The 14,988-nt window shown below is 48.4% G+C and overlaps 1 pseudogene; it reads left to right on the top strand.

Annotated features, from left to right (window-relative positions):
* The window catches only part of LOC137522056 (E3 ubiquitin-protein ligase COP1-like), a 199,341-nt pseudogene that overhangs the window by 89,641 nt on the left and 94,712 nt on the right, over positions 1–14,988 (top strand).

Genomic DNA, 14,988 nt, shown 5'->3' with positions numbered 1-14,988 from the left:
AATTAAGTCGCTGATGGTGCCCTCACTGCGGCTCACCAGATTGGTCACCTCCTCAAACGGCCGCATGAGCCTGCATGCATTTTCCATCAGTGTCCAGTTGTCGGGCCAGAACATCCCCATCTTCCCAGACTGTTTCATTCTACTGTAGTTGTAGAGGTAGTGGGTCATGGCTTTCTTCTGTTCTAGCAGGCGGGAGAACATGAGCAGGGTCGAGTTCCAGCGAGTCGGGCTATCGCAAATGAGGCGTCTCACCGGCATGTTGTTTTTGCACTGAATTTCCGCAAAGCGTGCCATGGCTGTGTAAGACCGCCTCAAATGCCCACAGAACTTCCTGGCCTGCTTCAGGACATTCGCTAAGCCAGGGTACTTTGCCACAAATCTTTGAACCACTAGATTCATGACATGTGCCATGCAGGGTATGTGTGTCAGCTTCCCCATATGCAAAGCGGCAAGCAGATTGCTGCCGTTGTCGCACACCACGTTGCCTATCTCCAGGTGGTGCGGGGTCAGCCACTCATCCACCTGTTTCTTAAGAGCAGCCAGGAGAGCTGCTCCAGTGTGACTCTCCGCTTTGAGACAAGACATGTCTAAGATGGCGTGACAACGTCGTACCTGGCATGCAGCATAGGCCCTGCGGAGCTGGGGCTGTGTAGCTGGAGAGGAGAACTGCCACTCAGCCAAGGAGGAGGAGGACAGCGAAGAGCATGTAGCAGGAGGAGAGGAGGTGGCAGGAGGCCTGCCTGCAAGCCGTGGAGGTGTCACAATTTGGTCCGCTGCGCCCTGCTTGCCATCGTTCACCACCAGGTTCACCCAATGGGCTGTGTAGGTAATGTAGCGGCCCTGCCCGTGCTTGGCAGACCAGGCATCCGTGGTCAGGTGTACCCTTGACCCAACGCTCTTCGCAAGAGATGACACCACTTGCCTCTCAACTTCACGGTGCAGTTGGGGTATGGCCTTTCTCGAAAAATAAGTGCGGCCTGGCATCTTCCACTGCGGTGTTCCGATGGCCACAAATTTACGGAAGGCCTCAGAGTCCACCAGCCGGTATGGTAACAGCTGCCGAGCTAACAATTCCGCCACGCCAGCTGTCAGACGCCGGGCAAGGGGGTGACTGGCCGAAATTGGCTTCTTCCGCTCAAACATTTCCTTCACGGACACCTGACTGCTGCTGTGGGCAGAGGAGCAGGAACCGCTCAAGGGCAGAGGCAGAGTGGAGGAGGGTGCCTGTGAAGGTGGAAGGGAGAAAGCGGCAGAAGCAGATAATGCACCTGATGGAGGAGGAAGAGGAGAAGGAGGGTGGCTTTGCTTTTGTGTGCTGCTGCTGCTTTTGCTCAGGTGGCCATCCCATTGCTGTTTGTGCCTTTTCTCCAGGTGCCTTCGTAAGGCACTTGTCCCTACGTGAGTGTTGGCCTTTCCACGGCTCAATTTTTGTTGGCAGAGCGAACAGATGGCTTTGGTCCAATCTGAGGCACACACATTAAAAAATTTCCACACCGCTGAGCCACCCTGGGATGTGGGCACTATGGGGACCTCAGCAGCTGATGCTGAAGGGCAAGTTGGCTGGCTGTACGTAGGTGGCGATACATGGTGCCGGACTCTGCCACCAGCTGTTTCTGACGAAGAGCTGCCCCAGCTTCTTTCAGCAACTTCTCTCCTCCTACTACTCTCTGACTCCCCCTCTGAACTGTCCCCCTCTTCATCTCCTCTATTGGGAACATACAGAGGATCCTTATTACCGTCATTATCGTAGTCATCCTGCCCAGCTTCGCTTGCCTCAGACAAATCCAAACTTGCACCATCAGTAGGTCCTTCATCCTCCTGACACGTTACATCCATAGTGTTGCCGCGTAACTCAGACATATGAGCTGGTGAAAATTCATCTGGCTGTAACAACAATGGCTGTGCATCAGTGATTTCACCACTAAATAATTCTTGCGAAGTCTCAAATGCAGCGGAAGTGGTGCTAGTAGTAGCGCTGGTGACTGAGCAAGATGAGGTGTTCTGTGTCGCTAAATACTCAACCACGTCCTGACAATCTTGGGAGGTGATGGGACGTGCCTTCTTCCGAGCACTGTACTGTGGGCCAGGTCCACACGAAATTACATTTACACGACCTCGCGCAGACCTGCCGGGTGGCCTTCCTCTGGTTCTGGCACTACCTCTTCCTCTACCTGTTTTGTCCATATCGGGTATGCACGGAGTGGTATATCACACTGCGTGCACTCACGTAGGTAGGTGGGTTCACTTAACTGCACAGGTATGCGCACTGATGCGGTGGGTTCACTGAACAGAACAGGTATACAGTGGCGGGTTCACAGAACAGGTATGCAGTGGCGGGTCCACTGAACAGAACAGGTATGCAGTGGCGGGTTCACTGAACAGGTATGCAGTGGTGGGTTCACAGAACAGGTATGCAGTGGTGGGTTCACAGCACAGGTATGCAGTGGTGGGTTCAATGAACAGGTATACAGTGGCGGGTCCACTGAACAGAACAGGTATGCAGTGGCAGGTTCACTGAACAGGTATGCAGTGGTGGGTTCACAGCACAGGTATGCAGTGGTGGGTTCACAGCACAGGTATGCAGTGGTGGGTTCACAGCACAGGTATGCAGTGGTGGGTTCACAGAACAGGTATGCAGTGACGGGTCCACTGAACAGAACAGGTATGCAGTGGCGGGTTCACTAAACAGAACAGGTATACAGTGGCGGGTTCACTAAACAGAACAGGTATACAGTGGCGGGCTCACAGAACAGGTATACAGTGGCGGGTCCACTGAACACAACAGGTATGCAGTGGCGGGTTCACTGAACAGGTATGCAGTGGTGGGTTCACAGAACAGGTATGCAGTGGTGGGTTCACAGCACAGGTATGCAGTGGTGGGTTCAATGAACAGGTATGCAGTGGTGGGTTCACAGCACAGGTATGCAGTGGTGGGTGCACAGCACAGGTATGCAGTGGTGGGTTCACAGAACAGGTATGCAGCCAGACAGGAACAAGTTAAGCCTAACTAATCTTTCCCTGAGAGACAGTCTGCAGCAGCTCGCCCTACTCTCACTAACGCAGGCAGCACACGAGTGACCGTAATGGCCGCCACTGCCTGCCTTATATAAGGGGGGGGTGGGGCTCCAGGGGCTAGTGTAGCCTAATTGGCTACACTGGGCCTGCTGACTGTGATGTAGAGGGTCAAAGTTGACCCTCCATGTGCATTATGGGGCGAACCGAACTTCCGCAAAGGTTCGCCTGCGGGACGCGAACGTGAACCACGGAAGTTCGCATGGAACCGTTCGCAGGCGAACCGTTCGGCCCAACTCTAGTGGGGAATAGAATTAGAACCAAAACACATTTTAAGGCCACGGACCGCAATGGATATATTTCCACAAAAAGCGGCCATCACCCCAATTGGATAAAGAATGTTCCCAAGGGACAGTTCACACGACTGAGAAGAAATTGTAGCAGCATGGAAGACTATGAGGCACAATCTGAAGTATTGAAAAATAGATTTATGGAGAAGGGGTATGAAGGGCATTTTTTGGAAGGGGAAATTGAAAGGGTTAGACACACAGATAGACGGGAATTAGTGCATCGGGTGAAAAATGAAGATAGTCAGGGAAACACGCACAGCTTGGCGTTTGTCACTGAATACAATAGCCAATATAAAGAAATTGAAGGTATAGTTAATAAGCACTGGGAGATTTTACTTTCTGATGTAGAGTTGAGTAAAGTATTGCCGGCCAAACCTAGATTCATATACAGAAAGGCCCCAAATCTAAAAAACATCCTGGCCCCAAGTTGTGTGGAACCCCAAAGACAGCCCCCCAGACTCCAGGGATGGCAGCGCCCAGGATTTCATCCATGCAGAGATTGTAAAGGATGCAGAGAGGCTAGGGCTGGAAGGGTAACACATGTTAGGGGTAAATCTAATGGGAAAAATATAAAAATAAGGGACTTTATTACATGCAATGACAGGTTTGTAATATATGTAGCGTGGTGCCCATGTGGGATACAATACGTGGGAAGAACTACCAGGCCCTTAAAAGAAAGGATAGGTGAACACCTCAGGAATATCGCTAAAGGGTTGATGAGTCACAGCCTGTCGGCCCACTTTAAGAAAGTACATAATAGTAACCCTTCACTCTTGACCTTCTGTGGGGTTGAGAAGGTCACGAGACCATGGAGAGGGGGGGACATGGTGAAAGAGGTCTCACAGAGGGAGACCAAGTGGATCTACCTTTTGGACACTTTAAAACCGAAGGGACATAATGCTGAAATTGATCTGGTCTGCTTTCTTGCTAATGACTAGGTGGAAGGGGGATGCCTCTGGGATTGGAATCCTATTTTTTTGAGTTTATGGGCACATAGTCACGACTATTTCAATTTTATTTATTCTTTATGATTTGCTAGCACTTTGATTTTTGAATGGGGGGAGTTGAGAATTGTGTATAAGAATTGGGGAAAGGGGCACTATAATGAATTTGCATTCCCCAATAAGGGGCACTGCACTAAAGATTGCAGGATGGAAAATCTTGGAGGCACACCAACCTGGAATAACGCTAAGGGAGTAGTAATTATTACAAATGAAAAGATGCGGTTTAAAAAAACACTGTTCTGCAGAATCTCTCTGATTGATTAACATGTTATAAGTTTGTGATGGGACAGAAGGGCTAGTAGGGAATATGGTTAATATTTAGATGTGTATAATTTACCCTCTGAGGGAGGTGATGTAGAATTTGAAATGGTACCCGGGCGGACTTTGGAGCGCTGAAATACGTAGGGACAGGCGCATGGTAAACAGCGAGGTTCCCATGGTGACACAAGCATATAAGGGGGTGGAAATGCGCGCTGGATTGATGTGCGCACCTCCCATTAGCAGGGTAACCATGGGAACCAACAATTGATGACCTCACATGGGATGAAGACGGAAACTTGCCCTATTGGCCAGGCTAGTAACCACCTTGGGACGCATGAAAGCACCGCCCAGTGGCCGGGAAGGTCACTTCTGGTACATGGACGGCAGCCATTGGTTAAAGGGGTAAGACTTCCGGGTTAGGGAGGGAAGGGAGGAGGGAGTTTTTAATTAAGCAAAGGGTATTTAAAAACGTTAGGAGCAGGCCGGGCATGCTTCTGAGGAGTCGCCTAGAGCGACGAAACCGGTCAAGTACACGCGGCCTTACCATTATCCGAGGGGAGGAACGTGGTATGCAGAGGGGCAGGTGAAGGAAACAGCGCTCCACAGCCGACCCGGCGGCCAACGTTTGGGGTGGAGCCCACTAAAACTCTATGCGGAAAACCTTGGAAATGTTTGTAAGTGCAAAACTTTTTTATACAATTTTACGCTATGGGATCTCTGGCATATGTCTTTTTGAGGTGAAAAGAATTGGCAACAGTAACAGTGAGTGGTGAGGAAGAGACCTTCATTCCAAACGGCAGGGGGTGGCCAGACGACCCCACAAGCGCTGTGGACCCATCTAACAAAGGGTCTGATATAACGGTGAGTGGCCACTGCTTGGGGTGTGGTGGTGGTGTCTCACTGAAGTGGAGTAGGCTGTCTGCCCTGTCAAGGAGAAGTGCCGTTTACCACTTGGAGTGTGGAACACAGATTGTCAACATTGTTTGTGAGCAGCTACTGTTTGAGACTGTGTAGATCTATATAATTTATAGCAGCGCACCACCGAGAGTAATATCACCCAATAGGGATATCAGCGCAGTATTTGTTTTTTTAATAATATTGTATATCATCTGTGTTATTCCTTAGACCAGTTCCAGGGTGTAGAGACCACGGACCTCACACCCCAGACTAGGAATATTGTATATCATCTGAGTTATTCCTTAGACCAGTTAAAGGGTGTAGAGACTACGGACCTCACACCCCAGACTACGAATATTGTATATCATCTGTGTTACTCCTTAGACCAGTTCCAGGGTGTAGAGACCACGGACCTCACACCCCAGACTAGGAATATTGTATATCATCTGTGTTATTCCTTAGACCAGTTCCAGGGTGTAGAGACCACGGACCTCACACCCCAGATAAGGAATATTGTATATCATCTGGGTTATTCCTTAGACCAGTCCCTGGGTGTGAGACCACGGACCTCACACTCCAGACTAGGTATTATTGGATATCTGTTTATGAATTGTATCTCTCCTGACTTCTCTTCTGTTTTCTGATTCGGTACCTTCGCACTTCTGATCTACTGTTGCCGACCCTGCCTGTCCCTGGTTACCGAATCAGTCTCTTGTCTCTGTACTTTATCTGCCTGTGTGTTGCCGACCCGGCCTGCCCGACCCTTCTGGCTGTCACCCACCCTTTGGGTGCTCAGTCCTCCTGCAGGGGTCCCCTGCTCCTCAGAGGGGGGCCCTGCTGCAAAAGCAGTCGGGGACTCTCCCTCCTGGAGCCCTTGACTGCAGTAGAGTCTTTCTCTACTTATTGGACCACCTGCTACCCCGGTGGTTCAATTCCTACTGTTACACCAAACACTTACACGCTTCAGGTGTCTAGAGGTTAGTACTATATCTGTATTATTGGTGATTCTGCAGATCATCCATAATCAGGTATAGATCTGTATTCTTGGTGATACTGCAGATCACCAATAATCAGATTCTCTCTGGTTGCTGACACCCATCGTTACAGTCATATGTTTGCCATGTTTTGTGTTGTGGTGAGATGCGGCGGGAGCATCACCTCCCCCACCGCAATGCAAAAATATGTGTAAAACCGGTGTAATGTCTGATTGTGCTGCCCAGAAGCTGCCTTCCACACTGAGTAACATGCATGTTCAATGGAAACGTTAATATAATCTCCCTGAAATATCTCCAAAGCCTCACCTCCTAACTCCTTAAATTTTCAGGGTAGAGAGGGACCCCCGGAACTACGTCTGTGCCAAATTGCAGCCCCCAAGCCCTGCTGATTCCCAAGTTAGATTACAGAAATCTCGTGAACCAGCTTAAAATTTGGGGAGTGTAGAAACTAGAAAGTGTGGCTGTGGAGATATTTGGGGTGTTTAGTGCCAGCAGCATAAATTAATAGGAAATGTGGCAGCACAGGCTCATAACTGCGCAGGCATGGCACCGTAAATCATAGGGCAGCATGGTCAGACACAAAAGAGTGAAAGGGTTTAGTCCCTGTATGTCCTGCAGAGCCGATCCAGAATTTATATGTTGTCCCCGTGTCTGCATCAGTTTCCTACGGTCACTACGGTTTCCACCCACATCCCCCCAAAAAATACTTTAATTGGCTTTCCCCTAAATTGGCCCTAGACTACAAAGGACATAAGACTATGGTAGGAATTAGATTGTTTGTGAGCTCCTCTGAGGGACAGTTAAGTGACAAGACAGTATACTATGTACAGTGCTGCAGAAGATGTTGGCGCTATATAAATACTAAATTATATAAAACATTGAGCATTTACAGTGCTGTGAGGCAGGTCTACTGATAAGCTAATTACATTGTAATGTAGCTAAACAAACGCACTTACCAAGTGCGTTTGTTTATTATCAATTCATTTGAATGAGCAGCAAACGACGAGCACCACAACCGGCTACAAACGATGTGCAAGCGTCCAAGTGAACCAGCACGGTTCACATGGACGCTTGCACGTAGTTTGTAGCCGGTTGTGTTCACTTGCTACCAATAGGCTGTGTCTCAGTTGCTCTGTGCAAAGTTATCTGACATTGCTGCTGCTTCCTATAAGTGCTCCTAGCTAGACACTGTGCTGAATCATTACATCTACAGTCCCGTGAGTGCTAGTTAGTCACTGGGAGCTTAACCTGTATTTGACCACCTGTGTATGACCTGGCTTGATTAGACCACTCTCCTGCCTGACCCCTCAAACCTGTATTTGACCCCCAGTGTATGACCCGGCTTGAACTTGACTATCCATCCACGCCTTAGCCTTAGCCTCCCCAGGCGGGACCCCGTGACGTTGGTGACGGCTCCGCCACCCGACCGTTACACTGGCATTGATAAGGTGCCGTGCCGATTGGCTCCTGATCACGTGATCATTGTATGGCCACCTAGTTTACTTTTTGCTTTAAACTTAAAAACTGCTGCTTAATGTTGTACTATAACAAGTACTGTATTTGCCTATCTAGGTTTATCCCAACCCACTTACAATTCTCTCTCTCTCCTACACTTTCTTGATCACTTTTTTTCGATCTTTTTATTTCAATATATTGTTCTCTTTCTTTACAGTAAAGCTCTGGTCTACCAGCCTGGATAATTCTGTTGCCAGTATTGAAGCCAAAGCCAATGTATGCTGTGTAAAATGTAATCCGTCTTCACGCTACCATCTGGCATTTGGCTGTGCAGGTAAGTCTTAACCACTGTAATGCTCATACTGTTTGAAAGTACCTCTCATTTGTAGGTTCCTCTACACCAAGCAATGTTCAATACTGATCAAACCTTTGGAAACAACTTGTCTTTTTTAAAATATCTGAGATAGAAATGTGCTGTTGTTTTTTTTTTTTTCATTTCTTTCTTTATTTTATACATTAAGCCAAGAAATTAAAACCAAAGTAAAACAAAGAGAGAAGTGCATCAATAAAAGAATGAAAAGCTACTGCTATCAGCTGTTGGCAGGTCAGCCTGGAATCTTTGAAACCCAAATTGTTCCATGGCAAGCAACTTCGGTAATCAGATTGTGCACTTAGAATATAATTATTCTTATGGGTGTTTACCGAGTTAGAACTACCTGTGGAGAATTTAAAGGGCATCTCCAAGCAAGTCCTTTCGCAGAAAAGATTTATGTATGTAGCATAAAGCATACTGTACATATGCTGGTTTCGGCAAACCAGTAGGAAACGTGTTAAAGGCAACCCACTGGTCTCTATCTAGCTAATCTTTTTGAGTGTAAACTTAGTGATTCACAGCTGTTGGCTTCCCTACCTAGCTGATCCCTGGTCAGGTTTGTGTGTTCAGGATTCATTGAACAGTTCATGTCACAAACTGCCCTTCAGAAGAACTCTGTCTAATCCGTACCGTTGCCATAGTCCATGGGTTCCCCAACTGGGTGCCGCAGTCTCCTGGTGCGCCCTGAGCACCCCTCAAAGGGTTCCTCTACATTCATCCCCATCCTTTGCATTGCCATCAGGTAATGCAACTGCACATTGATATACAATGGCGGGTCAGTGACCATTTGGAGGGGGGATGCTGCATAATGGGGGTAACTGACTACTTGAAGGGGGGAATGACTACTTGAAGCATCATTGGCTATGAGAAAGGAGGGAAATACTGCCTAATGAGCATCATGGGGTGGGTGTCACTGACTACTTGGAGGGACGATGATGCCTAACAGACATCACTAGCTACTTGATGGGGGAAGGGGGGAGGGGTTGCTGCATAATTAATGTTATAACAGGATTTCCGTAGTCTTTGCCCAAGGGTGCCTTGAAAAATGTCAATGCATTCAAGGCTCCTTCACCCCAAAAATGTGATAACCGCTGGTCATATTTTAATGTCCCTGCAACAGTCCAAGGTTCTTTTCACACTGTGTGTGTTGTGCTGCAGGGTAATACAGCGCATAGTGCAGAATGGAAACGTTGCTTGAAATAGTGAATGCAATGCAACTGCTGTATGCAATCTTGGAGACAGCTGATAAGTTGCCATTCATTGAATGATTTTCACATTTCTGCACCATTCCATAATGGAAAATACATGTACTCTGAGTTAAAACACAGAGCACATGACAAGTATGAATAGACCCCAAGGCTAATATTTTACTCATTATACACAAACCCTGCCTCTGAAGGACATTGCTAGAGAACACAGGAACAGAGCTTTCAGCCAGAGAGAGCGGAGCAGCTTATCTGAGCATGTTCTGAAGTGGGATTTTTTTTGTTACTGAAATGTTATTCAAAACTCTGAGCTTTAAAATGGTCCTGAACTCTGGCACAGGACATAAGAAAAACCAAGAGAAATGCACCATGTATGTATTTAGAGAGTTAAGCCTGTCTAATTCCCCCTCATCTGTGTCTAATCACAAGTTGTAATTTCCTCTCTCCACTCTGTCACCTGACTGCCGCGGCGGATAAGCTCATTTGAAAGCACAGGCTGTTAACAGTACATCTGCTTCCATGAAAGCAGGGAGTAGAAACAGTGCAGCTTTATTGCAGGATTTGTATCAGCTGTAACAAGTCATTTTTTTCTTTAAAGGGAACCAGAGGCCCCAGAAAGAAGATTTTATGCATACCTGGGGCTTCCTCCAGCCCCATACGCACGGATCGCTCCCACGCCACCCTCCTCCGCTTCCTGTATCCGGCGGTACTGGGTTCCGTAGTTTCGGCCAGTCGGCCAGTCGGCGGCAGCACGCGGACAATTGTCCGCATCACAGGGGCTCCCGGCATACCCGTACGCGTGCAGCTGCATACTGCGCAGCCGCACGTGTAAGGGTATGAAGGGAGCCCCTGCTCATGCGGACATTTGGCCACGTCCGCCGGAAATGACGGGACCCGGTACCGGCGATCCAGGAAGCGGAGGATGGCGGCGTAGGAGCGATGCAGGCTTATGGGGCTGGAAGAAGCCCCAGGTATGTATAAAATCTTTTTTTCTTTTTTAGGATTCTGGCGTCTCTGGTTCCCTTTAAAGGTTATTATGCTTTTGTGTATCTTATAGAGCAGAGAGGAGGTTTTGTGTTCAGTTCCGCTGTAAGGGACATACATACAGTAGGATGCAAAAGTTTGGGCAACCGTGATAATCGTCATGATTTTCCTGTATAAATCATTGGTTGTTACGATAAAAAATGTCAGTTAAATATATCATATAGGAGACACACACAGTGATATTTGAGAAGTGAAATGAAGTTTATTGGATTTACAGAAAGTGCGCAATAATTGTTTGAATAAAATTAAGCAGGTGCATAAATGTGGGCACTGCTGTCATTTTATTGATTCCAAAACCTTTAGAACTAATTATTGAACTTAAATTAGCTTGGTAAGCTCAGTGACCCCTGACCTACATACACAGGTGAATCCAATTATGAGAAAGAGTATTTAAAGAGAACCCGAGGTGGGGTTCTTACGTCGCAATTCCCATACAGAGGCTGGGTCTGTCTATAGAGCCCAGCCTCTGTTGCTAGTTAGCCCCCCCTGCGCGCTGTCAGACCCCATAAAACACAGCCGCGCTGGCGACACGCAGCGTGTCACAGCTGGCTGTGTTTATCTCACTAATGTCAGTCTCCGCTCTCCCCCGCCTCCAGAATCGCTCCGGTCCCCGCCCACGACCCTTCCCTCGCCGCTGATTGGAGGGAAGGGACGCGGGCGGGAACCGGAGAGATTCAAGAGGCGGGGGAGAGTGGAGACTGACATTAGTGAAATAAACACAGTCGGCTATGACACGCTGCGTGTCGCCAGCGCGGCTGTGTTTTATGGGGTCTGACAGCGCGCAGGGGGGGCTTTGGAGGAAACTAACTAGCAACAGAGGCTGGGCTCTATAGGCAGACCCAGCCTTTGTATAAGGATTGCGATGTAAGAACCCCGCCTCGGGTTCTCTTTAAGGGGGTCAATTGTAAGTTTCCCTCCTCGTTTAATTTTCTCTGAAGAGCTGTCTTAGAGATTTCAGTTGTCTGTTTCCACAGTTAGGAACATATTAAGGAAATGGAAGACCACAGGCTCAGTTCAAGTTAAGGCTCGAAATGGCAGACCAAGAAAAATTTCGGATAAACAGAAGCGACGAATGGTGAGAACAGTCAGAGTCAACCCACAGACCAGCACCAAAGACCAACAACATCATCTTGCTGCAGATGCAGTCACTGTGCGTCATTCAACCATTTGGCTCACTTTACACAAGGAGATGCTGTATGTAAGATTGATGCAGAGGAAGCCTTTTCTCGGCCCACAGCGCAAACAGAGCTGCTTGAGGTATGCTTAAGCACATTTTGACAAGCCAGCTTCATTTTGGAGTAAGGTGCTGTGGATTGATTGAACTAAAATTTAGTTACTTTCCCGCTCTATCAGCTGAAGTCTTTGGTGTGTGCCGGCTGTGACAGGTGCACTGTAATCACAGCTTTCATACTGAAGCAGGTGTTTCTAGCCTAAAATAAGCATAGAGGAACGTGTAACCCGTTCTGCTGAGATTAGCAAGATGAATAGACATTGGCTGCTCCATGTGCCAGCGTATTCATATGGCACAGTGTTACTCTATGCAGTAAATGCTATGCTGGGTTATTGTCCTTGTGTGCGTGTAACTCTGAGCAGCAGGGAGAGATTGCGGATCGGTGACAGCCCTGATGACAGGGTGAAAGTGATTAGCGTGGCTATGGAAATTGCCAGGCAATAAAGCCAGCCAATGGCAGCTCTCAGATTACTTAACGTGTAGGATGCGCAAATAAAATAATAAAGGAAGAGATTAGCACAGTCTTGGCAGCCAGTAATGCATCAGCCTCCATTATGATCTATATCGAAACCACTTTCTTTATAGTTTTACTTCTTTTTCTCTTTTCCTCTCCCCTGCTGCGAACATTGCGCTCTTTCATTGACATTTTTATCCCCTGCTGTGTCAAAAGCTTTTGACAGTACAGTTTAGAAGGGTGGGGTGGAAGAAGAAATGAGGGGAGCACACATCCTCCCCCAGCATTCTGTGTCAAGCCCATTATCCAGAGCTGGCTGAATGTCATCTATAACCTCCAGCTATCAATAGGGCTGTCAAGAGAGAAGATTATAAAGTGAGGGCAGGAAACTCTGCACACAACAATAACCTTTCCACACACAGCCTGCTGCAGTCCCCTTACAGAGTTGCACTTGTAGTACATGAGCCCTCAGACCCTGGTGGGAAGTTGCTTAGCTGGGAAACTGCACATCTAGACCTTTCATGGAGGACCTGTCATTTTGTCACACACGTGTTCAGGGAACAGGCTTACACACAGGAAAGCTGCTTGTTGAAAATTGCTATAACCTTTATAACCTACATAAGACATTTTTCTATATGACATCTGTCTGCATTACAGACGTGACTCAAAATATGATTAATGTAACCACCACCTAAAATCTTTTTCACTCAGTCTTCAGCTAGCCACACGCGGCATCTTTCTCCTTCCTCCCATGCGTCTTAATTTTAATAGCAGCACCACCAGTGATGACATGTGGCTACGATATAACAGGGGGCACTGTTACCAACGGGACGATGCATGAGAGGAAAGAGATAGTCGCCGCATTTAGGCAAAGGAAGGTGAGTAGTTTCTGCGCATTCTCTCCCAGTGATTCTGCCATTCTCCCCCCGCCAAAACCACACCCCCTAAAACTGGTAAAATGGGATTGTGCATGGTATGATTAACATGCATAATCAACCACAGCATACCGGTAGGGCGGTATACCGTGGTTTTATTGTGCAAGGTAATCATACCACGCACAATCCCATTTTACTGGTTTGCCACTCTCTGTCCAGGTGCTCAGTCACATGTGTCACATTTCAACTTTCTGTCTGTCTCTGCTAGCCGATATTATTTATGCTGAAATCATTGCAAAATATTTTTTTCTTGGATAGTCCAAGTGCAGGCCAATGCCATTGTTCTCTTCCTACCACTACCGCTCCATTAAGCGTCGCTTTCCCCTTAAACTACATGGCAACAATCTGTACGGCACCTGGCCCCAAACTGTCACCCCAGAAATCGAGTCCTGATCCCTGCAGGCATCTGTCCGCCTGTGAAGGCTGCCTGTTTTCCCCACTTTTAAACCATGCCAATTTCCTGGCTGTCCTGCTGATCCTGCATCTCTTAATACGTTCAGCCACTGACCCAGAACACGTATGAGCATCAGGTGCTCTGACTTAAGTCCAGCCATATTAGCTGCATGCTTGTTTCAGTTGTGTGATTCAGACACTACTGCAGCTAAAGGATTCAGCAAGACTCCTAGGCAATTTAAAAGGAACTGTGGCAGCCTTCATATCATTCTCACTACAGGATCCCTTTAAGCTCTATGTACTTATCTTTGAATGCAGGAGATAAGAGCTTCTCTATGCAAGCTACAAGGGGAGTAATATACAGTCTAACAGTACTGTAATGCTTACAGATGGAAGTTGATATTATGTACATTAAACAATGTCTAATGTAAGATGGCAGCTTCTACTCTAGCTGAGTAGGGTGTAGTGATGGGCGAACACCTGGATGTTCGGGTTCGGGCAGAACAGGCCGAACATGGGCCAGATGTTCGGCATGTTCGGCCCGAACCCCGAACTCAATGCAAGTCAATGGGGACCCGAACATGCCGCAATACGGCCCCCCTATGGGGTCGCAGGCATAAGGGGGGAGCATGCCCCGATCGCGGGGGGGTGGGGGCGGAAATTCCCCCCACCCCCTCCGCTAGCGCTCCCCCCTCTGCCAGCTTCCCCATAAAAAAGTTGGCGTAAAGTTCAATATTACCGGTGGTGGCTGCTGCAGTGGCTGGCTGGCAGTGGTGTGAGTGAGGACTAGGAGGAGGAGTCCGAGTATGACGCGTTGAGGCCAGGCAGCGGGCGGTTCAGCGGTAGTACCCTTGTGGTACTTCCGCCCTTTCTCTGACCTCACGTCCTCTACGTGATGACGCATACGATGGTACGCGTGACGCGTACCCTCGTATGCGTCATCACGTAGAGGACGTGAAGTCAGAGAAAGGGCGGAAGTACCACAAGGGTACTACCGCTGAACCGCCCGCTGCCTGGCCTCAACGCGTCATACTCGGACTCCTCCTCCTCATTCACACCACTGCCAGCCAGCCACTGCAGCAGCCACCACCGGTAATATTTAACTTTACGCCAACTTTTTTATGGGGAAGCGGGCAGAGGGGGGAGCGCTAGCGGAGGGGGTGGGGGGAATTTCCGACCCCCCCCCCCCCCCCCGCGATCGGGGCATGCTCCCCCCTTATGCCTGCGACCCCATAGGGGGGCGGTATTCGGCCGAACAGGGCCCTGTTCGGCCAGGCATTTAGTAGTTCGGGCGAACCCGAACAGTTTGGCCGAACACCATAAGGTGTTCGGCCGAACTCGAACATCACCCGAACAGGGTGATGTTCTGCAGAACCCGA

The sequence above is a fragment of the Hyperolius riggenbachi genome, chromosome 6 (assembly GCF_040937935.1).
Source record: "Hyperolius riggenbachi isolate aHypRig1 chromosome 6, aHypRig1.pri, whole genome shotgun sequence".
Classification (NCBI taxonomy): domain Eukaryota; kingdom Metazoa; phylum Chordata; class Amphibia; order Anura; family Hyperoliidae; genus Hyperolius; species Hyperolius riggenbachi.
This window is presented reverse-complemented; position numbering and strand designations above follow the sequence as displayed.